This window comes from Saccoglossus kowalevskii, chromosome 14, assembly GCF_978046115.1.
Source record: "Saccoglossus kowalevskii chromosome 14, keSacKowa6.1, whole genome shotgun sequence".
Lineage (NCBI taxonomy): Eukaryota > Metazoa > Hemichordata > Enteropneusta > Harrimaniidae > Saccoglossus > Saccoglossus kowalevskii.
This window is the reverse complement of record NC_140654.1, coordinates 11,320,442-11,345,508: the sequence shown is the minus strand read 5'-3', so window position 1 is coordinate 11,345,508 and position 25,067 is coordinate 11,320,442. Positions and strand designations below refer to the sequence as shown.

The 25,067-nt window shown below is 34.4% G+C and overlaps 2 long non-coding RNA genes across 2 annotated transcripts; both read right to left on the bottom strand.

Moving 5' to 3' along the window:
• Positions 1-7,063: 7,063 nt before the first annotated feature.
• Positions 7,064-10,120, bottom strand: LOC102807842 (uncharacterized). The gene is made up of 4 exons (XR_438378.3): positions 10,030-10,120; positions 9,142-9,224; positions 7,563-7,612; positions 7,064-7,248 (listed from the first exon to the last, which is right to left on the bottom strand). It is a non-coding gene; the product is annotated as an uncharacterized LOC102807842 (long non-coding RNA).
• Positions 10,121-13,728: 3,608 nt separating this feature from the next.
• Positions 13,729-24,224, bottom strand: LOC146734452 (uncharacterized). The gene is made up of 6 exons (XR_014931513.1): positions 24,192-24,224; positions 21,467-21,549; positions 20,653-20,702; positions 16,185-16,249; positions 14,388-14,484; positions 13,729-13,835 (listed from the first exon to the last, which is right to left on the bottom strand). It is a non-coding gene; the product is annotated as an uncharacterized LOC146734452 (long non-coding RNA).
• Between the last annotated feature and the right edge of the window lie 843 nt (positions 24,225-25,067).

The following is a 25,067-nucleotide window of genomic DNA, read 5'->3' as shown; positions in this document are numbered from 1 at the left end:
AAGAACGAGAATCCACCATCGGCGTAGGATTCTATGAAGAGGAAAAAACCGACGATATACTCTATGCAAACTGTCCGGGCTAGAGAACGGGGTCCATGTGGCATAGAAGAGATTAAACAATTCCAGAGCGTGTTACCGGATTTCGGAATACACGTATTGTCGCACGATCATCATCTTTATTGTCAATGTCGTAGAAGATTCCAAGGACATATATCTGTTTCTGAATGACGAACACTACAACGTCATCACAAAAATGGCCAAGGGGGTGTTTGAGTCATCATTACATCGGCGACCAGGATCAATCCCCAGATGACATAAGATAGGTGGAATTCGAGGCACTCGTCAATTACACGCGCATTGAACCTTATTACGTGGATGGGCATAATTCTTCTACCGAAACATTGTATGAGGACTACGGTTATTGCCTCCACAGTTGCCCAAAGTGTTTCCCCAGCAGGAATGAGATGAATCACAAGAATGAACTCAGTATGACCTTCATCTACAAAAAGCTACTGTCGAGGGAAGAGTGGTTGAAATCAAAAGGATAGTCGCTAGTTACCATGTGATAATGCGATTTCAAAAACATTATGAAGAACAATCACGAAGTCGAGAGGTTCGTCGGAAACTTAGATATCTCAAATCATATCAGAGGCAGGGAGTCTGTATTACAAGGACAAGGAATGTGATAAGATACAGCATGTTGACTTTTTCAGCCTCTACCCAAGTATTTTAAGTGCGACGTTTTACATTCGGCGAGATTGTATATACAAGCTCTACCTTTCAGGGTGAAAAACAAACTGTTCCAAATACGCAGAAACAATGATTCAGGACGATTGTCGCCATAGTGTCAATGAACGCCAGCTGACGGGTGTTTGGTGTACTAAGGAATTGGAAAATCCGAAGAAGTAGGATATCGCATCACCAAAGTATACAAAGTTTGGCATTACGACAAGTTGGCAACCTACAACCGCGAGACTGGTGAAGAAGGGTTATGCACTGTTATTCTTCATAACCGCTATGTTATTTAGGTCTTTTGCAGTCTTGTGGACCAGTCTGCTGTTTATTGACCATAAGGTGCAGGGTTCAAATCCCATATAGGGTACTTTAGCAAGCATGGGTGGGGGTAATTCTTATATTAAAACCAGGTTTGACCGAATATTATACTCTTTAGTTAATTACGGGTAATAAACGAATATTATTGCATATTATAAAACTATACCACATAATGTTGCATTAGGAATTTTTCACAAATACTGCATGCAATAAGAGCATGTAGCACAACAATTTGTATATTTGTGTGATTGCCAAATGGTTCACTGAATCTGTACATTGTCCTGGCAGTAGCTAAATCCCCCTTCAAACTTTTGACCTCAAAATATAGATATATATTTCGCAATGCATTATTGAATATTCATGAGCTCAACACAAATTTGTATCGGGGAGATTTGCCGACAGTTGTGCCAATTGTTTAAAAACGAACATTTGTAAACAACTCTAAATAATGTTATTAACTCGTAAAATAGCGTGACTGATTTATATTCCTGTGACGGTTAACTACTAAACCAATGTGTCCGTGTTTGTTTTGTATTCGAATATAACAATAATATTATTATTACTTTGGGGTATTCTCGTATAACCTTATCATCTTTCCCTTCCAATAGGAATCCAAAATGTTTGGAACAGAATCAGCGAACATCTTTGTGTGGAGTCCCGTCAAACTCTTGGCAGCCATGTTTGTTTTTATTATTAGAGAACGCTTACACGCACAATCTTTCCATATTCGGAATTCACATTTTCTAATATGGTGGGATAATAATACCCTGCAAAATACTGAAAAAAATACAGCACGTTGTAACTTGTGGCGTTACCGTGACAGATGTGTAATAATATCAAATAACTTAATAAATAATATCAAATATATAAATATAATATATCACCGCATATCAGAAAAACAGAATTTTACGATAATTATGTGGTATAAAACAATTACACACACATTAGAGTTTTGGAATATAAACTCTAATCAAATTATTTTGTCAACTTCGTATCAACATACGATGTAATATCTCTAACAGAAATCTAAGCAGAAACTAAAGGCCAGTTCTCTGATAATTGTATCATACAACGTAATTCGGCATTTGTGATTTTTTTTCTGGTGGAGTCATCACTCTCATTAGAAATTCTCTAGTCACTTATGTCCAATATATCACAAATGAGCTAACATCCAGCTTTTTTTCAAGAAAAGTATGCTTCATCCAGCAGCCTAGAATGGACACAAGTGAATTTGAGCTACTTGCAAACTGTTTGTTAACATTAACTGGGAAGGATCATGGTTACATCATAGATGTTGCTAACGAATCTTCATACGTTAGAGATTAATTAACCGTGCAGCAAACGATTCGGTACCCAATACTTTTGGTCGTACCCCACTATCTCTAAATTGTTTATTTAATTTACATAAGATGATTGGCAATTTAAGCATGGTGATTTCACATGTATTTCAAATCTGAACTGAATTTCATTTAAAATATCTAGCACGCCTTCGCCGTTCAGGGCACTGTTTGTGTATAGAATCTGACAGCGGCGCACACGAAAACAATCAGTGATTATGTGAAGTCTGTGATTTGCACAACATTGACAATGAATACCACTTCTTGTTTGATATTTCAGTTTATTACGAATATAGCCACATGTACATTCTCATTAACTTTTATAATCCACCATCATTTAATAAGCATCTAAATTTACTTAAGGCCACAAAAGGAACAGACGTTATACAATGAGTGGCGTCTATATTTACCAAACTATTAAACTCAGGGTTGAAATTGCAGAAATATTGGGAAGCATTTGTCACTAAATCATTTATATTTTAAACGACCCTATAGATTACTACTCCGGACAATATCTAAAATCAGAGTCAACCAAAAATAAGCAAGTTTCTTATGCTTTTATTTTACACGCAAACTGTTAAACTCGACACACTAATAATCTAGAGAACATTTCTACGTGTGGAAATGAAATAACTGTCTCATACTGTTTGTAAAAATGTAGTTTGCTCAAACTATGACTGACAGGAATTTTTAAAACTTTAGCAGCCATTTTTCGTGATTTGGTTAGAAAAAAAGTACAGTCATTAAATGTTAATAAATAACAAGTGAAATGTGTATTGAGAGTTACGATTTGGCTTCAGGAATCCGCCATGATGTAACTGACTTTGGGTAATTAGCATACTAAATTCGGCCGCAATTTTCTTTTATGTGAATGCAACAAGTCATGCACAATTTGTGGTCAGGTTACAATGAATTGTAATCCTCTAATTAATGATAAGACATTGGTAATTATGTTCCCTCTTTCCAAAACCTAATTTTATAGTAAATATGTTAATTGTTTATCTGTAAAGGTTGTCTTAAGGTAGCGAGAAGGGTTTTGTGACGTTTTTAAATAAAACATTCTCTGTCTGTGGTCTCGTTCAGAACAGTAATTTAGGTTATATATATCAAAAGACTAAGTATAGAGGTGCAAGTTCGCACAAACTGGACAGTCATTGTTTACATAATTATCACGTGACATCAAAAAATGGCGAACCTTGTAAAAATGACTAAGTCCGCGATTGCGTGAGCACACTGCGGAATTTCCTGGTGAAATTTACGTCATAGATTGTCCGTAATCAAGTCCATTGAAATATTAACCAATGATATCATAGAACTCATAAAGAGTGTCAGATAATGAATAATTTCAAGCTCGAGCGTGAAAAATGAAGAAAACTGCTGGCATTTGAGTCCGTACTCCAGGAACGTTCAGGTTTTCCATTGTTATGCAAACGAACAACGCTGGATAATCCTCTGACAAACATTACTGTCAGACTGTACACGCTGACAGTTTACAAACAAGCTAATCATTCAAGTGTCTCTGATAAGACAACTAATAAAACGGTTTTCATGGTGAAACAAAATGGCCGATGTTTGAAAAAAATTGCTGTGTCAGAGTGCGACACTGGCAGATTTTTCTTTGCCTCGTCTGTCAACGCTTTCTTTCTCTTCTTCGCCATTGCGTTAGAAAAAAATTGTATTAGTAAAATATAATATTGACTTGGAAAAGGTACAGTACTCCTTTCGCACAACCTCCCGCCCGCTTCCGCTTTCCAATCACCTTTTTCTCTCGCCTTTGCGACCGCTTGTTGAACTCGACCGGACAATTTCCGCTTTATTTTTGACCGCGCAAACCGCGAAATATCACCGCCCACCTGCTCGCTCGCGCGCATTTAAAATTCGAACTAACAGAATAATTTCCGAGGTTCACATTGTCTTATAATTGTCTTTCTGGTTTTTATAGATGTTGAACAGCTGACAAAAGTTCAAATACTTGTTGTTTTAACTATCTATAATTATATGCACGTAACCTGACCCTTGACCTCGATTTGGCTTGGACTGAATATTTTATTTTAAACAATATTCTGACGTGAAATACAAAATGTATTTCAACACAAGTACGACATGGTTCTTTCCTGATTGTTGAGTCTTCGCAATGTGTTTTGTATAATTATTGTTGTTTTACCCCGATGCTAAAGGACCGTAAAGCTAAATGGCAGTTACATGCATGGGCTGAGTGAAAGAAAATATTTCTAAGCCTAAAATAAAACCTAATATTACACCTCATGTGTATTTGTTAATTTTACATATGTTTGTCATGACAGTATGTTTGTAAATATCTAGAAAAATCTCGTCTTTCGTTGATAATTTCGATTGTTTGTTTGGAATGTCGATCCCCGTTGGTTTCTCCATACTGAATTCAGGTAGGGTGTCGATCAACACCGTGACAATCAGCCGAGAGAAGACAAGCATTGACCGTAATTCATGGGGGTCATGTCCGTAATTTGTGGGCTGAAACCCCAAAGAAATAAACAAGTATTATTATTTTAATATATATATTTTATTTTACATCGCAAAACTAAACCATGCCCAAAACAGAGCTCGAGTTGTTCGCGGTGAAACAACCGCATTGAAGACGATGCAACTTCAACTAGCCATTTTTTACCTTGAAATAAAAAAAAATAAAAATTCGAAGAGCATCAGGGAAAATATTAATAATCATCCTTATCAATCGCTTGCTTTATTTTATTCGAATCCATGAAATTCACGATTTTTTTTTTACATTTGTTGGCAACTTCCGCGCTAAAAAATGAAAATGTGGGTGTGGTTATCTTGCGAAGTCCTGTTGATAATACGGACAAATATGGTTCTGTGACCCAGGTCGTGCTCCGATCAGGTGACTCTCAGCCAATCAATGATGTTTTAACAAAGCATATTTGACGCTAATTGAAGGGTCGTCGTACCATCCAATCTCCGGCGTCGATTCACGTAGTTTTTTGTGCTGTGACAGGCTTCAAATTTATTCGCTGAAAAACATATATTTTGACAAACTGATGGAATTTGACCTTAGTTCAAAAATAAAATACTAGGCTAAGATACATTAGAGTTCACGCGAATCAGTTTTCTCTGCAAGTTGTGAAATAAAGTAAACCAGAGTAGGGTCGATGATTTTCAGCCTTGAAGGACTTCCGTGTGAATCCTGAGTTTCGAATTGTTCATCGACTGGCCACCAAATAGTTATGGCTATAACTAAATTTGATACGTTTTTTCTTTTAGGCCCAATAAATTATTCATGCATGTCAAGCTCTGTTCGATTTTTTCAGGGCATATGGCCGTTTTTAGTCGAAAATATTTTTTTGTGGGAACCGAACTCATTCAATGATCGTGACTTAATTTTAAAAATTGAATGTTAAATTTTGGATGTGAATTCGGTATCGTTATTTTTTGGAATTAATCACTAACATTTCCTCGTTTCTCTGCTCTGTCAAAAGGAGTTACCTAGGCTTTTTTCACGTAACTGTCTCATTAAAATTAAAAAAAAATATTACAACTAAAACAAGCACCCAAAACACATAACAAGAGGTCCCAGTTCAGTTGCTTTCACGATACAAGTGTAATACAACTATTAGTCTAATATTTGAAGTGTCGTTCAGAATGTAATAATAGTTAATACTAGTTGTATGTTCACACTTTACTATCAAAACCACCATTTCGACCACCCATGTGCCAGTGATCAGTGTTTGGGCGAGCGGTCAATGTTTTCAATGAGCGAGCGAGCGGAACAAAAAACGCGATTAAAATGCGGTCGGTTTCCGGTCGGACAAGACCGCATGGTCGGAAATTAAGCGATAAGCGGTCGATGTAAAAGCGGAAGGTTGGGCGAAATGAGTACTGTATGACCATGTTTCTCCGACGAGGTCTCGACTGACAATAATGCTGACAATAGACGTTAGATAAACACGCATTGTTTGCAACTGGAAGCTTATCACCCGTTATATCAGAATCGTCAATAACAGAGTATACAGATAAGATGTTATCATTTAAACCCTTTCAAAGATAAACATTATGCAAACATCCACGAAACGCCAGTTGTAGTCTTTTCTACTAGTGTTTTAAAACACTAATTTGAGCAACGATATTTCGCAATTTTGATCTTTTGTAAACCTGGGGTGATGTATCAAGGTCTAAAGTAACCGTTTTATCATTTTTTGAAAAATCAAGAAAAAAGTGAAAATTTCCCTTCTCGCTACCTTAAAATATAACATATTTCAGGTCCAAGGTTGAACAACACGTATTGTCTAATCTAGAGAACAACGCCAAAGTGTACATTGTGACTGGACAAAATAAATTAAAGTATATTGTAGTCAGTGACAATGTCGAAATGTGTATAATAGAATATGTGTGCACTTGGCTAACACATCTCAGAGCGAGCAAATACATCAGAAAATGGATTTACAAGTAGTTCGGAAACGGGAATAGCAATAAATTTGAAGTTCAAAGTATGATTAGTGACACATTGCCGGAACTGGCCGAAACAAGTGCCTTACATTGGTATAATGTTAAGTTATATCCATAATTCTCAGTATGAAAATATATTTTCGGATAAAATTAGCCTGCGGAAATGACGTTTTTTGTATGTTTACATTATTCAACTGATCAGGCCAATAAGCCATAAACACGCAAACAATGAACAATTTAAATTTGCAGATTTATTAGACTCGGAGTTCTAATATACAATATTATATTTTTAAACTACATAGATTACAATTGCATATGTATACACTTTACTGTCTCCAATTAACAGAGTGGTGAACCAGTCGGACACAAATAATAGTATGCTAGATCACAACAATCTTGGTCTCCTTGCCGTTTCTCAACGCTATAACAAAAAAACAAAAAAGTCGTATTGTTAGCATACATAAGTAAATATAGGGTGCAAACTCCGAATATGAATTATTAATTATACTCATAATATAAGTGTGTCAGTACATCCCTAGCATGAATATTATAACAGTGCATTTAACCTTATGCTGCTTAAATAAATAAATAAAGAAAGAAAGAAAGAAAGAAAGAAAGAAAGAAAGAAAGAAAGAAAGAAAGAAATTATCTTCAATATACCAAATTTATGTTTTAAAATTAGGTAATTACTTATGTAAAATTCATGCGCCTGGGAATGAAAACAGTAACGCATACCTTCGCAAAACTCTTGCAAAAGACATATTATCATCGATTTTTCCATATGGCTGTAACATAAACATTGAAAATAATTAGTTACACTATGAACAAGTCTTTTGAGTATAAGCAATGACTGTAAGGTGGGAGGTGTGTGTTAAACGAATTGAAACAAACAAAAAGAGGCATGGGCACCCAACATATTATCACATATTTTGTTCTCGGGGTCACAAGTTATAAATTTATTCTCAATTAGTATATATGGCATGTACCATTGATTACTAATGACTACTACTACTACCTACTACTACAGTGTCATCCTTTTACATGGTGTTTCGATATCACGGTTGTAAATCTACAAAAGTGTCCGTTTATACTAACCGAATACATTGTTACAGTGGAAAAGAGTTGATTGGGATTATATGTCAACACAAGCGAATCAAATGAATAAAATATTGATCAGAATTTAGGGAATGGTATCCTACTTAGAGTGCTAAAATGTAGATACATCAAGTTTTGAGTTAACTTGGACCAATTATTTGTATGTGGATTTATCGGGAACTCGTATGTAAGTTTACAGACTGTTTCATTAGTTTAGTACTAAATACTTGACCCAAGTAACGCAGATCGTGTTGGTTTAATAGATTGATGTCGTGATAAACTTAACAAACAACTATAAGACATTTGTAGTGAGCCAATAAATATGATGGTGAACAACATCACTCATCTAAACGCTTGGTTAATTTAGCTTAGCAGAATACTGTTAATCCGAAGTAAGCGTAAATGAAAGGTCGAATATTCAGACGATTTGGGCGACAAACACTATTTTGTATGAAAGGCACCCTGGTGGAGGCGGTGTTGTTAAGCCAAGCAAATTAAGACATGGAAAATCGACAAGTCAATCGGTAGTTATCAATGGTCAAAATCATCAAGCAGAAAAATAAAGAATTGAGAAATAGGCGACTATTAATCGAGAAAATAAAAGCATTGTCCACAGAAGCACATACAGTGACTTTAGGAGCAAAAAGTTTTAGACAGTAGTGCGTGTTTTTTTTTGCAAGGGGACATTAATTGACGTGACTGCACTGCTAGTGAGACATTTGCCATACCGGCGTATATATAAAGCAGGCCATCACGAATAGCTGCTTGAAATCTGAATAATGATTTTAATATTGATGTAAGAGAATAATGATTCAACTCCCCACGGCCCTTGAAACATGCTAAATATGGAGCACTGGAAAGAAGGAATGGGACTATAACTAGAAACTACAGAACACAAATAACTCATGTTAGCTTCTATACAATGGAAATACACTCTGCTTGAACTTAGAATTTAGTGGGGAAATATACTACCATCCGTGTTATATATACAACCAATGTTGTGTCTAATACGACAAACGTGATAATTATCGTTTGATAAATTATCAATAATGTTGCATATTGTTTACTTGTAATGCAACTCAATTGATATTTAAGATTATACATGTTAATAAAAGCTTTTCGTTCATATACTGTTTAAGTTTTGTTTTGTTGCAAATATCGTGTTATATACATTGTCGTACAATTATAGCTTTCCACAATAAATTTTCAAAATACTAACCTTTGCATATGCTGGGTTCAGCAGAACCATAGTTCCGAGAGCCAGAATAACAATGAATATCTTACCATTCATACTGATCATGTCTTAAAAGAACGATAATGTGATTGGTAATATGCATTTCAATTAAATAATTATGAATTAGTATATAATGGTTTCAACAATAAATCAATGGAAAATGAACAATTGAGTACACAAGTAATAACAACAATTGAAAACAATATTTTAACACTTTATGCTAACGCACTATATTATATTTATGGTGGTGTAAATATATGCAGCGATCGGCTATTCATCGGCCAATCATTCACTATACAGTGGTGGTGGCACTGGGGGATGGAGGGGCGGTCGCCCCGCGATAATAATGTTGGGTTGCCCCTCCAAAATCAAGCGGGCAAGCATATACCTATGCAGTAGAACTGCGAATTAGGCAGTGAATGAAATGATGAAACTTTGCAGGAATTGGGTGAAGCTATACAAAGATGGCCAACCCAGGTAGGGACCCAATTTCCCACGAAAGGTTGGGCAGGCAGTATTTTTAAAACCAAATCTCTGAGAAGGAAATAAAAGACGGTGTATTTAGACCAAAAACCTAAAACCTTTGACCAAGCAACTAAATCACACGTGATGCCTGAAAACAAAGACTTGCTGAGCTGTGCCCCAAATTTAGCAGAATGTTCCAGAACACAAAATATACAGATTACAAATAGTCAAATACATATACAAAATAAAATAACAGACAACCACAATACGCTACATTATCAAATAAAGGAAAGATATATATTTCTCCATGGTATACATAGGGTGATGTCAGGAGCTTCAAAAACAGCGATCAAATCTTTGCTTTTTAACAACAATAAAATAGTAAAATGATGTGAAACTGTAACTTACCGCGGTGCGTGTTCAATATTCCCCAACAGTCGTTCAAAATGGTGGCATAAATAGTTGGAGCTCGACTGTTTTCTATATTTATCTTTCCCCATTTGCATAATACCTAAAATCTACCAGCTAAAATGCGAAACGTGGCCTCATCGTCTCTTATTGAATGACGGGAAAGTGTTTATGATAAATGTCAAGCGAAGCTGAACAAGTACTCACATCTCGGACCTCCTTTTGGAACAATAACAATTGTAATGAATTAATTTTAATATTTTATGTTAATTTCAACACTAGATGTGATTTACTACCTGAAAAATGGTATATCGCAGAAATGAAGCTGCGGATAGACAGCAAGCCCTATGATACAATTTATAGGTTCTGTCCCATTTAGTTTTGAGGTAAGCGAATTGTAATGCTTCATTAAAAGGCGTCACTTTATGTTCACTGCTTGTGATATTAATGAATTAATATTAATATTTTATTTTGATTTAAAAACTAGATGTGATTTACTACCTGGTAAATGGTATATCGCAGAAATGATATTGCGGCTAGAGTGCAAGCCTTATGAGTACAAGTTATAAGTAACTTGATAACTGTGACAATGTACCAGATTATGCTATATGGGTAGCACACTGTCAATAGAGAATTTCGACTGTGATGCAGAGTAGTATGAACCGGTTATCTTTATTCGGTTGGTGACACTGGGAAAACGAAGCATATAGTTCAAAAGTTGTATCTGGACGTTGGCAAACAAGTGGACCAGGTCCGGTGTATCTCTGTCTGAGTCTATCTCCTTGAGTCTCTCTAAAGTAACATGTTTTTTTATAAGGTAAATCACGTGATCGAAATTGATACATTACATGACTTAAAACATCTTTTATGATTGGACAGTGATTCAATACAACCGCATAAGTTTCCCGAAAATACATTGATTTTAGCACCTCCACATCATGGCTAAATGCTTTACAGACTGATTTGTCGCAGGTAATAATGTTTTACGAATTATATTATTACACGTGGTGCCATACACTGTCAGTTGCCCATATACCACATACTTGCAAAAAGCAACGCGGATATTGTTGTAGAAACAACGCTTGCTGATAGCAATGTGAAAATACGCTTCATATTGTTTCAATACAAGCGTCAACCATGGGAATTCTGACAACGGCCATGATGGGTGTCCGTACGAGCGTCTATAGCAAAGATGTAGTGTGAGGGAAGCTGGACAAATTATCACGTCTTGGACATCCTATAAGCCAGTATAAAGCTGTGGGGGATTTAGTATTGTAGTATAAATCATCCACATCATGGAGAATTTACGAGTTCAGGAACACAAAATAAACGGATTACAAATAGTCAAAGACAAATACAAAATAAAATAACAGGCAAGCACAATACGCTACACCGTCAAATAAAAAACACAACTATTCCTCCATGGTATACCTAAGGTGAAGTCAAGAGCTTATAAACGACCACCAAATCTTGTTCCATATATATCTGTTTAACTATTTTCAAGAACCTTTCCATTAGTAAATGGCGCCCTCATTTAACAATAATTAGAATAAGTGGTTGGTCAAAAGTTTGCTGAGTCGCTTGCATTTATTGGCCATGGCTTAGTTTGTTGTACATACATTCAAATGAGTATAGGAACCATTAATGTTGTAGGGTGTATTGGGAGGGCTGAAGGAGTTCATGTTTGCCATGTCTGGTTGTAATATGCTATGTGGTTTCCAGGAAGCAGTGTGATATTTGTTGCTTTCCTAGTTGTTCAATTATGAATAGTTTTTTGTGGTGGGTGGATATGTGTTTATTGGTTGTTGGATCATTGTTTAGACACCCTGTATCTTGAAATGATATGGTTCCAATCAACATGTGATATGACGGTGTCTTCTAAAAACAAGGCATCAAAATAATTTATGTTTATTTCTTACCAATATTTATGACGTTGGGGGATAAATGGTATGCTGAACAAGATTTATTAATTATTGCTGGAAATATTTCAATTTGAAAAGGGAGCAACTGTGACACTAAATCTAGTCGTTGTATTATTATACTTCTAAAATAAATTTTTAAAATGTCTTGAAACAGATTTATATATATAATAATATGGATAGTAAAATATGATGGTGAATTGTGCCCAACAAATTAATTTGTATACGGTAACTGTCAAGTATTTTGAGGTGGTGAATTTTAATGTATTTTGTTGTCATCTTTTTCATTTTTAATTTTCAAAAGCAGGATAGTAACAACTATTCTTACTGGTCTATAAGCGAAATACTGTTAAAATTATTTAGTAAATTAGTTTCAAAGAATTCAGTGAAAATATTATAAATACATTAAATAGAAATAGTATGTGTATTTTTAAATGTGGAAGATTTGGCTAGCCCTCTCAAACTATAATGATGTGAGGTCGGTTGTTTATATTTTATTTGTTTAACCCATGGTTAAAATATATTTAACTAGTAAACTTCGAAACAAGATGTCACAAAACTAGGGAAAGACCATATAGTGAATTGTAAGTCTTGCATATTTCAGTTTGGACTTATAGTACGTGTCATATTCGCCATAATATATATTATGATAGTTACACTACATGATATATTTTGATTTTTTTATTTTCATCACAACTCTACTCGTTTTTCAGAAAACGATGACAACATGCATGAAAATTCGTAAATGAGATAAATGCAGTAGCAGGTTAAGGTACACTGTATAATAGTATAATTTCAGAGGAATAATTAATAAAATCATTGTTTTTTTTGCGATAGAATATACGATCTTTAAATGATGCATACATCTGGGTCTTATGCAAGGTTATGTGTATATGTTCTAGAAGATGTGGCGTTATATATGCCCCTTGTAGATACATATAAATTAATCATCACATTTCCGATACGTTTTACATAATTCGTCTTTTTGAATATGTGATGCACCTGAAGTTTGTCCAAATGTTTATTTACCAGGTATCCCATAATATTGTGTTTACATTTGTAAATATGCGTGGTTGTGAGAAAAAAAGAAGCACGTATATATGTTGATAATGTATAATTGTACACACATACATCAATTTATTTTGAGCCATGTTAATTTGTGACTAACAAACACTAAATGTTTTTTACGAGTGGTGTCATGTATTATTCTATCTAGAAACTACGCCTGAATGATGTTTTAACAAAAGTATATACATATATGCCAACAAATTATCATGAATTTTCCATGAATTGAAAATAATCTACTTTGTACTAAGATATGGTGAATACTATAATTGTTATATATACAATTAAATGCTGAAATGACATGACAAACGACCTTGAATTTCCAAATGGTAGTAACACTCTTTACCACATAGAGCTTGCAACTAACAACAGTATATAAAAATCAACATCAAAAATAAGTCAGGTAACTTTTGAGAGTATTTAAATTTTAAACTTTACACTTTGATTTCAATTAAATTAAACTCACTAAGTGGATCATGCCACCATGATTCAATGCTCCAAATTACAGTAACAAACGCATACCAGATCTGAGGTAGAAAATCATACTATATATTTCTTCTCTACAATACTTACAAACTTCTTTGTGAGGAGTCCGGTCAAACTCTTGGCCATGTTTGTTTTTATTATTAGCGCGTAATCATTCCATATTTGGAATTCCCATTTTCTAATATTTTTTTTATAATAAATAGTTTTCTTCATTTGCGAATACAAGAAATTATTATTATTATTATTATTATATGTTTATTTCAGATCATAAAAAATCCATAGCAAAAAAAATACAAGTCAAAAAATCCTCTTCTCCCATAATTTCCATATTAAACTCTGGGAATGAATTGAAATGTACAATGTTGTTGTTACAATGGGGTTAGATACAAGGTGCAGTCTACTCATAAACCTAAATGTCTTTTTTCCGAAGAATTTCATCAAAAGATCTAATATAAAGATTAACAAACAATGCCCTATTACTCTGTACAACAGAATGTGAATACCCAGATAATTTACGAAACACAAGTGAGTGTGCTCTCCTAATAGAGTTAAAACTACAAAGTGTAAAATTAGACCACAAAAATGCACAATATGTAATATCACAGAATACAGAAAATAAATGACATTTAACAGCAAAGGACGCAAATTTAAAATCGCGAATAATCGCGTTGCCTCTCACATAAAAGAGACGAGATTTGGCCTGAATGTCAACGTTGTCATTAAGGTCACTAGTGATCAAGTGTCCCATATATTTATATACAGTGACGTAATCAAGTAGTCTAACACATAAATAAATTGACACATTCCTTAATCTTCGAAAACGAGGCTGAATTAACATACATACGGTTTTTTTTCTCATTAAAAAAGATAGAGTTAAGTTTGCCATACCGTCCGCAAGTATCAACTAGTAATTGTTGACCATACGCTCCTGTACTGAATACTACAATATCGTCAGCATAAAATAAATGATTAATCCTCTGACTCCCTATTAAACAACCAAATGAAAGGGGGGATAGTTCATTACTGAGGTTATCAAGATAAATATAAAAATATAGGTGAAGAGATTCCACCCTGTTTCACACCGTTTGTCGAATAAAAAACATCAGAAAAACAATTATTCAATCTAACAACAAATGTTTGGTGCTTGTATCAAAAAATGAAAACTTTCATTAAATAAGTCTTAACACCCCTAAGTAATAACTTTTCGAAAAGAATATCATGACGAACATAATCGAATGCTTTTGAGGCATCCATAAACGTAACAAAAACAGGTGTTTTCAATCTCTTATAATATGACAAAACTTCTTTTAAAACGAAAATAGACATGTCAGTACCATGATCTGGCTTAAACCAAAACTGATAATTACTAGTAGAAAGGCAATCAATACATCTATTGAGCCAAACTTTCTCTAACAGTTTTGCAGTTTTGATGACACAGTTGCAACAGCAACCGGACGATAATTAGACTGGTCACAGATATCGCCTCCGGGATATTTTGGAATGGGGACTAAAACAGTAGACATAAGCTGATTAGGTACAGAACCATGGATCAAAATTGCAGAAAAACAAAGGGATAGCAATACATAAACCCTAGGGGGTGCATATTTAAGGTAGCGAGACTATTATTTGTCTTGAAAATTACGATTTTCACATTTATTTATTAATTGATGAAATGCACAATAAACTTTCATCTGATAAAGTCAACGTAATCTAGAATGTCATGTAAGTTGGTTAAAATATAGATTTTCTGAAAGGAAGCAAGGCAGCTTCAGTAGTGTTTTCCAAAATCAACAACACAGGTTTAATCTGTGTGCCTATAAGTTTCAAAGATTAACTCAAGACAAAGCAATGTTAGGATGTGTTATCAGTAGCTATCTGACACACAATGAGTGTTTCCAAACATTTGAGTGGTTTGTCTCCGCCCCTGTTTATTTCACAGATTAGTCAATTGCATATGAATGTGTCAGACACAAGGTCACACAGCCACTGAAAAAAAATCATTGATTTTTGTGTTTTCATCTGCCGATTTTATCGTATTATAGCTATCCCATTCCTTTATTTTTTTGGTTTCCAATAGCCTTACACATTTGGATGCCCCTGCACATGTTAAAACAGACCTCCATGGGAAAACAAATCACTTGTGCAGATAAACAAGCTTGAAAATCTTTGCTGTGACTTGATCAACGTTTTCTAGGAGTTTATGTTTTTCAAAATACAAGGTCTTTAACAAAAAATAACGTATACTTATTGTCGTCGGATTAACACCAAATTTTCACAGCTTTAAGGTGACAGTGAGAGGAACTTGAATGTGTCCAGACAAACTATTTCATGGATTATTTACCAATGTGTTGTGGTTTGAGTTGGGGGCAATGCGACTAAAACAGAAATTAAAATTCAGGACACTACTTTTCAAAACGCGTTGCTTGAATAAAACTGACCAGACACATTCAATTTACCAGACTATTGAACAACTAGGAAAAGTGAAAAAAAAAAAAATTGTTTATCACCAGCATCAATGCGTAATTGACATAACACACCTTTGAAAAGCTTGCAGTCTTGCGATTTCAAAAATATATATTTTCCTGAGTCTATATGTAGTCATTTGGTCTCAATTAGAAGATGAAAACAAGTATGCAAATAATAGTCCCGCTACCTGACAAAACTCGGTACTAACATCATCATTACCTGGCGAAGCTCCTGATTTTAACTCTTTTATCATATTCGAAATTTCTTCCGGAAAAATAACATATCTGTAGTAAAATCAGAAGTGGGAATTCCAATATTAAAATCCTCACCTGTCTTAGTAAGTATAGACTTGTAATGACGTTGCCACATATCTGACACAGCAATGTCACCAGTACAACCACCGACAGTAGTAGGTGGTGTCGATTTTGTTTTTCGTAAGGAAATTCCTTTCCAATAATCGACAGGGTCATTTTTAAGACTCTCCGCCAAAGCATTGACTCTAAGCTCATTTTCCGTTTTTCTACATCTGACAAGTTGCCTTTTAAATTGGGCTCTATACTTACGCATAATTTCAAAAAATGGGCCCGACTTAGGGGATCCTTCCAAATTAGAAAATCAGAACGTGATTTCACATGGTATTCCAACCTGGGACGGCCGGCCTATTGGGTTTCTTTGTGTGCGGAATACTCTTATTGGCAGCAGCCCGTAAAGCAGAAGTTATATTACAATAAACGTTATCTATGCTGTCTTTATGAATAGAACAACTAGGATTCTTGCAAACGAGGGCTCCAGTTGGAAAATGTAATTCAGAAAGCAATTTGTCACACAACAGACTATAATTAGAAATGTCAGCAGTGGAAGCTTTCCCCCAACATGGCGTAGAAACTCTCTCACACAAAGGTGAAATAAGTGTAGAGAAAGGAGGACAAAGAAGCTGGAACGAATGGAAAAAACAGAAATTAATACATTAAAAACATGACAAAAGACAATAAAGGAATGACAAAAAAAGCAGAAAAGTGACAGTCTTACATTGAGTTCAACTTAATTTCACAAAATTTAAAAAATCAACAATATTCCATTTTCTATTAAAAATGTCTGTTTTCAGGTTTCGAGCTGCAATGTAGCGCTCTATTTCAAAGTAGTTTTTGAAAGAAAGTTCAACCTGAGTGGCATCTGGTTTACAGCTGTTCTTATGTGATAAATAGATATGATATTTACAGCAAAGTATAAAATGGTTTAATACAAGTGTATTTTTGTTACCCACACCAAGCATAATTTCTACATTTGATAAATTAATAGCTGTTTTTGTCCATTTCTTCCACATGAACAAACATTCCCCACAAAACTGGCTAGTGAAAGTACATGTTAGGAAAATATGTTCTAAAGATTCAACATGATAATTGCAGAAGATACACAATCAACAGTCTACTAGACCACACTGAAAAAGTTGTTTGTTAGTCGGAATGACCCGATGTAAACATTTAAACTGAAAAGCTTGTAGCTTAGTATCACGTGTACAGCGGAAAGGTATATCATGTATGTAAGACCATTGTTCAGATTCTATCCGCACTTCAAGTTTATCTTCCCATTTATTATGAACTTTCAATAATGTGCTATGATTTGTGTCCATGAGTATGTCGTAGACTTTTCTATGTGGCTTTTTTTTTATTCTTTGGCGTTTCTTTTAAAGTTTATTTCCAGGATTTTGGAATTGTATTTTCTAATATTGTAGGATGAAATTACGGCACGCTGTAACTTATGGTGTTACGTTGACAGGTGTATAATAATATGAAATAACTTTCAGTTCTGAGATACTCTATATCACTATATCACCACATATCAGAAATAGCGAAAGAAAAATAGCTACAACTAGATGTAATCATCTTGCAGTCTACAAGCTAATAATATATTTCAAGTGTAAGGCATATTGAAAGAAAGATGGTTAGATGTTGATTTGAGCTGGTGTGTTTTGTTCAGTATAGCGATAATTGAGATTGTGTTATCAAATAACGCTGTGTGAGTGTTAAGACGCACTCCCATAATTGCTGATCTGATCTATATTGAAATATACCTGTATCTGTATATTTGTTTGTAACCACTCACATGTATATTAACAAAGTCATATGACTAATCAATCATGCCTAGTTAGTGTACTAAAAATAGTAAACCTGGCACACACATCATTATCTTTTTAAAAACAACTTCACGAACTTGCACGCTTTTTCAGTAATTGTTTTATAAATGTATGTACCCACTAAATTAGGGGCATTTATCTCACACTGTAATACATAGGCGGATAATTTAACTGTCTATTAGGTACAAAATAATTAAGGATTCTATTTATGAATAGCCATGTCAATGCAGGGTACTGAATATCAAATAGTTAGCCTAGAGAGTTGACGCTATATACTGCAGTTTTTATTTAGTTAATTTTCATGAGCCCACTCTCAATAAATACATGTTATATAACAGAATGTTAGATTATGTTGTATGAACAATTACACACACATTAGAGTTTTGAAATATATACTCCAATCAAATGATTTTGTCAACTTTGCTTTATCATACGATGTAATATCGCTAACAGAAACTAAAGCGGAAACTAAAAACCAGTTCTCTGATACTTGTATCATACCACGTAATTCGGCATTTGTGATTTTTTTGGTGGAGTCACCACTCTAATTAGAAATTCTCTTGTCACTTATGTCCAATATATCACAAATGAGCTAACATCTATTTTTTTTTAATATGCTTCATCCAGCAGCCTACAATGAACACAAGTTGATTTAAGCTACTTGCAAACTGTTTGTTAACATTAACTGGGAACGAGCATGATCACATCATGGATGTTGCTAACGAATCTCCATACTATTAATTTACCGTGCAGCAAACGATTCGGTACCCAATACGTTTGGTCGTGCACCGCTATCTCTAGATTGGTCATTAAATTTACATATGATAAATGGCAAGGCGGGCTGCGATTTAAGTATTGGTTGATGTATTTCAAGTCTGATCTGAATTTTATGTAAACTATCTAGCACGCCTTCGCCGTTCAGGACACTATGTGTGTATAAAATATGACAGCAGTGTGTGATTTGCACGAAATAGTCAATCCTTACCACTTCTTGTTCGACTTATCAGTTCATTACGAATTTACTTTTATAATCGACCATAAGTATCTAATTTTACTAAGGTCACAAAAAGAACAGACGTTATACAAAGAGCGACGTCTATATTTACCACACTATTAAACTCAGGGTTGAAATTGCAGAACTATCAGAAATCATGTGTCACTAAATCATTTGTATTTTGAACGAATCTTTAGATTACTACTACAGACAATATCTACGATGATCATAGTCAACCATAAATATGCAAGCTTCTTATGCTTTTATTTTTACACGCAAACTGTCAGACCCGACACACTGTACTATCAATCTAGAGAACATTTTTACGTTCGGAAATGAAATAACTATATTATACTGTTTGCAAAAATATAGTTTGCTCAAACTGTGACTGACAGGAATTTTGAAAACTTTAGCAGCCATTTTAGACCACAATTTTCCATAAGTCCAGATTTGGTTTTAAAAAAAACTAAGTACGTACGGTGATTAAATGTTAATAAATAACAAGTGACACGTGTATTGAGAGTTACAATATGCCTAGAGGATATTATGTAACTGACTTGGTGTAATTAAAATAGTAAATTCGGCCGCAATATTGCCCTATAATACCCTTACTTTCCTTTTATGTGACTGCAACAAGTCATGCAAAATTTGTGGTCAGGTTATATTGAATTGTAATCTTCTAATTAATGATGGGACATTGGGAATTATGTTCCTTCTAGCTAAATCAGGTTCTATTCACTACATTAACTCACGATTATCGGAAATTAGAATGTAGGTTACACTTTATCTACGATTGTATTTCATCCCGCCCTTCCTATTCCATATAAAAGTACTACTGAGAAATATCTGGATGAAATTTAATCATCATCATTCGGGGGGTTGTGATTTATTATGCATATTTGATTTTGTTTCAAAGTGTTTATCAAACTATTACATTCTAAATTCTCGTTGTGATATTGATGACATTTTTTTAATTCTAATGTTTGAATATACTCGGTATGTCATTCCATATTTTGATGTACTGCTTGTCTTCAATGGCAAGGCCTAGCCAGAATGTTTATCTGACCACCAAGTAAATACCTGTAAAGATTGTCCAAGAAGATTTTGCACAACACGTATTGTCTAATCTAGAGAACAACGCCCAAGAGTAATACATCAGAAATAGATTTACATGTAGTTCAGAAACGGGAATAGCAATAAATTTGAAGTTCAAAGTGTGCACGTGATTAGTGACACATTGGCGGAACTGACTGAACCAGTGCCTTACATTTATATAATGTTAAGTTATATCCATATTCAATTCAGAGTATGGAAATATATTATATTCATAATATAAGTGTGTCAGTATATCCCTAGCAAGAATATTATAATAGTTCATGTAACCTTATGCTGCTTAAATAAATAAATACAAATGAATGAGATACATACGCTATTTTTATACTATCGTTTTACCGTAAATAAGTGAGACAGTGCAGCATTCTCTTCAATATACCAAATTATGTAATTACTTAAAATTAGGTAAAATTCATGCGCCTGGGAGTAAAAACAGTAACGCATACCTTCTCAAAACTCTCGCAAAAAACATATTATCATCGAGTTTTCCATATGGCTGTAACATAAACATTGAAAATAATTAATTATACTATGAGCAAGTCTTCTGACTATGAGAAGTGATTGTAAGGTGCACGTGGGAAGGCGTGTGTTAAACAAATTGAAACAAACAAAAAGAGGCATGGACACCCAAAATTATAAATATTATAAGTTAAAATTTATTCTCCAATTATCACATATCGCATGTACCATTTACATCATCACTAATGATTAATTAGACTTCAGTGTCATCCTTTTACATGGTGTTTCGATATCACGATTGTAAGTCTATCCCCAACTTGTTAACAAAAGTGGCCGTTTAGACTAACCGAATACATTGTTACAGTAGAAAAGAGTTGATATGGATTATATGTCAACTTAAGCGAATAAAATGAATAAAATATTAATTAATAAATTATAAAAGGAATGGGACTAAAAACTACAGAATACAGGAAAAAAATAACTCATGTTAGCTGCTCTCCAATGGAAATACACTCTGGTTGAACTTAGAATTTAGTGGGGAAATATTCCACCAGTCGTGTTATATATATACAACCAATGTTGTGTCTAATACGACTATCCCAGAACGTGATAACTATAGTTTGATTAATTATCAATAATTTTGCATATTGTTCACTTGTAATGCAAGTCAACATGTTAAAATTATACATGTTAATACAAGCTTTTCGTTCATTTACTGTTTAAGTTTTGTTTTGTAGTAAATATCTTATTATATAAATTGTTGTACAATAGCTTTCCAGAATCGATTTTCAAAATACTTACCTTTGCACATGCTGGGTTCAACAGAACCATAGTTCCGAGAGCCAGAATAACAATGAATATTTTACCATTCATACTGATCAGGTCTGAATTGAAAGACAATGTGATTGGTAATATGCATTCAAATTACATTAAATTAGTATACGATGGTCTTAACAATAAATCAATGGAAAATGAACAATTGAGTACACAGGTAATAACAATTATTATTGAAAACAATATTTTAACACTTTATGCTGACGCACTATATTATATAAATGGTGGTGTAAATATATGCAGCTCGGCTATTCATCGGCCAATCATTCACTATATAGTGGCGGGAGCACATGGGTAGGGGCGGGGCGGTCCCCCCGCGAAAAAAATGTTGGGTCGCCTCTCCAAAATCAAGCTGAAACCCATTGAGCCAGCAAAATTTGCCCTCAAAATGCAGGAAATAGTGTTCCAGAGGGTCTAGTATTCAATCTCCTCCCCTCATGCTAAATGTCGTTCCACCGCCTCTTCTATATACATATCGTGATATAAATTGTAAGTGAAAAGTAGAGAGCCCTGGCTGTGTGAACTAAAAGTACACATGTTCGGATACTTTGCAACAACCTATTGCACATGCTTATTTTTAGACTGCTCATATAGTCATTGGATTGTGTTGTCAGCAGGATTTGAGATACATACATCCTGTCTCCCCCTGTGACATAATGGTATGTCCCAGACACAGTGGCATAGTGATTGTGAAATACCCTGGAATGTGCTTTGCTCAGTGTTGTTGAACATAAATATTACACCATTGACCCGAGTCCTCTACTTTAAATTGGCAGAGCTTGGATAAAGAGTAGTTTATTCCACTAACAAAATTGGCATCCTCTTTACATTGATTTGTTTTTATTTCGAGATAACCAATAATTTCGTTGAATACATTTTATTGTTTGCATGGCCATAATTTAGTTTTATAATAATTAGTTAATTTAGTAGTATTAATTTAGTAGTATTTAAGTTGAGACAAATGTGAAAAGGGGTACATGTACAGAGGTGCTGTGCAGTATTCCCTGCTGATGAACAGGAACCACTAAAGCTCACTACAGTAGCAGCAGATAGCAGTGCAGTTGCCAATACTTCCTGGACACAGAGCACGAATTTAAATTTTAGTGCAGCTGCTGTCAGTGTGCCAGATTCGAAAGTATGGAACATTGTACATTGCTGTTTAATGGAGAGTGGAGTGTTCCCTGCAGCATCGATCAGGTATTAAGTTATATTTGTTTACCGTGTATTCCCCATTTTTTGCCGGTTCCAGCGACTAGCACCCCATCTATTTGTGTATTTATTTAAAGTGAAGGAAGTCTTATATATTGAGTTGTTTTGATTTATTGTATTCGTTACCGGTAAATTGCCTTCCTTGCACTGCCTCAGTTGTGGTGATATACTTTCACCAAATGATCCACACCTCGTGACGAGCTTAAGGGAGAAGTTATAAGATGAGCACGCTACCAGAGATGTCTAGTATTAGACCTGTATTGAAGAACGCGGAGTGGCCCCCACAAAGCCCCCACAAAGCATTATTTGCATAGTCCGTACAACCTACCAGCTTAGATGCCAGAAGCGAATGACATGTTGGGTGAGGTATTTCAAAAATGTCGACCAATTCTGTCATTTAAGCAAACATTCTCGTCAATGCCCTGTTATTGAAACAACAATGAATCCATCTACCACACCATATTGAATGAGAAGAAGTGTCTATAGCAAATAGAAGTGTGATGTGAAGCTGAGCAAATTATCACGTTTTTGACCTATAAGCATCATCGAAAATTTACAAGTTCAAGAACACAAAATAAACGGACTACAAATAGTCAAATACATATACAAAATAAAATAACAGACAAGCACAATACGCTACACTGTCAAATAAAGGAAAGATATATTTCTCCATGGTATACACAGGATTATGTCAGGAGCTTCAAAAACAGCGATCAAATCTTGTTCCACCGTTCCAACTGCCGTATATCATTTTAGTTACAATCAAATAATTTTCGTATAGAACTGGATGTTTACATCAAACTAGTGAAACAGATGTCATCTTAGATCATCTGTGCACTAGTGGCATTGTGTTTAATCACACAATTGGTATATTTTCACCGAAACAAAAAAAAATTCTCGAATGTTAAGGGCAGTCGTTTTTCCCAAAACCCGTGGTTTAATAGTATACATGCACTACGAACAATGGCATGTCACAAATTCTCTTTGGGTCAAATCGTGATTATTATTTTCGTTCAGTCGAATGCGTTACAAATGTTAAGGCCAGTCGTTTTCCACAAAACCCTGGGTTCAATATTATACACGAAAAAAGACAATGCATTTTTTAAAACGTCTACATATAAGCTACAGATAATGGCATGTAGAATGAGATAGATAATGAATATGCCATTGCGTAGAAATTGTTGTCAGCAGTAACCATCATAATATAAAATAAGCAAACGCCTTCCTGTATCAAGATTTTACATAGTGTGTACATTTCTATACATGTATTGCTGCAGACAGAAAATAAAATAAAATCAATTGTTCACAAATTCTCCCTGGCCAAATCGTGATTAATATTTTCGTTCAGTCGACTATGTTTCATGACGTGTGTAACTTTTAAAAAAATTCTTTCCTTTCTCGGAAATATAACGAATACTGTTACCAATTGTTTGCTCTTTTTCACAACAATAAGCTAGTAAAATGATGTGAAACTGTAACTTACCGCGGTTCGTGTTTAATATTCTCCAACAGTCATTCAAAATAGTGGAATAAATATTCGGAGCTCGGCTGTTTATTTGCATAATACCTAAGATCTACCATCTAAAATGCGAAACGAGGCCTAATCGTCTCTTATTGAATGACGGTAAAGTGTTTATGATAAGTGTCAAGCGAAGCTGAACAAGTACTCACATCCAGGACCTCTTTTGGAAACTATGAAATTGTAATAAATCAATTTTAATATTTTTAATTTCAACACTAGATGTTATTTACTACCTGAAAAATGGTATATCGCAGAAATGAAGCTGCAGATGGTATATCGCAGAAATGAAGCTACAGATAGACTTTTGGGGTAAGTGAATTGTAATGCTTCATTAAAAGGCAACACTTGATGTTCACTGCTTGTGATATTAATGAATTAATTTTAATATGTAATTTTAATTTCAACACGATGTGCTAGTAGGTACGATAGGGAGGGCGCTGTTCAACATGACGTCATTATGGGATTTGTGGATAACGATGACGTAACAATGGGAAACGTGCATATATTAGCAAAAATGATGACGTCACAGTGTGCATAAATTATCATAAATGAAGTATGTTTTAATTCGAGGGAGTAACGAGGTCGTCGAGAATAAATTAGCATAACTTACCATATTTTTGTTTTTAAATCGGACGAGCATTGACGTCACAGTCCGAAGAATTTGGCTGAATGAATCGTAGAGGGCGCTCACATACACGTAGACATAACCATTCACCTGCTTACACTAATAAATACACGACATTTTGCAAATTAACGAAGTTTATTACATAAAAGAGTGATAAAACTAGATGAACTCATAATAAATAAGTTAAATAAGTAAAATGGATATTTTAATTC